The sequence below is a fragment of the Ambystoma mexicanum genome, chromosome 13 (genome assembly GCF_040938575.1).
Source record: "Ambystoma mexicanum isolate Mex_15411 chromosome 13, UKY_AmexF1_1, whole genome shotgun sequence".
NCBI lineage: Eukaryota > Metazoa > Chordata > Amphibia > Caudata > Ambystomatidae > Ambystoma > Ambystoma mexicanum.
The window spans coordinates 631497894-631498720 of NC_090938.1; the positions used below are offsets into that span (position 1 = coordinate 631497894).

The window sequence follows — 827 nt, forward strand, 5'->3', positions numbered from 1 at the left end:
TGATTGTCATCCTCCCCCGCCCCTTTGCAGCCTCTACTGCTCCCCAGATAGTTTTGCACGTTATAATTCCTGTAAATGCATTATGTACTATACACTCTAAGTGCCAAGAATCCACCCCGGTGGTGAACGCTGCGCTCTACTAATACTAAAAATAAATTCGTTCATAGATAATTCCACGGATCAGCATCACGGATTTCAAGGCGCTGCCAGCATCGCCATTTCTGAAGAACACATTGCCTGGACTTTGACCAAGTTATGCATGGAAGCTGCATCTTATTCGAAGCTGCATCTTATTCCTAGTTACCCAGAAGTCAATGCAGTGATTTACATACAAGTAGTGGCATTGTTTTCCTTGATTTTTTTCTATGAAAGCAGGACAGTTAATGTTATCAATAATGGATGTCCCCAAACCTGAAGCAGAAACTCAGTTTAATTCTGTTCAAACGGCTTCTTTCCCACTCTATTAGTGAGAGATAATGTTTACAGGTGACATATATATGGTGTTGTTCTGCTCCATCACTGCCCGGATGAGCCTCAGTGGTCTGGGGTGCAGGCTTCAAACCTGTAGCTGTTTAGCGACAGAGTGGTTCAATTCCACCTTCTGGGCGGTTATGTTTCTCTTTTTCCTGTGGTCAGTATTTTTATCTTGTTGGGTCCATGGTAATCATTTAGTGTCTGGATTTATATCACAGAAAAAAGAATTGTACCAATCATAAATATCCATCTCTAGTGATTAACAGCATGCGGTGCCAGCAGTTCTTCTGATGATGCACAGGAAGGCAGCACCTTTTCGGGAGGATTAGCAATGTGATTTCACTTTTAACCTT

At 42.2% G+C, this 827-nt stretch overlaps 1 non-coding gene across 1 annotated transcript; it reads left to right on the top strand.

Moving 5' to 3' along the window:
• The first annotated feature begins 521 nt into the window (after nt 1-521).
• Nucleotides 522-608, top strand: TRNASTOP-UCA (transfer RNA opal suppressor (anticodon UCA)). The gene has a single exon. It is a non-coding gene; the product is annotated as a tRNA-Sec (tRNA).
• The last annotated feature ends 219 nt before the right edge of the window (nt 609-827 follow it).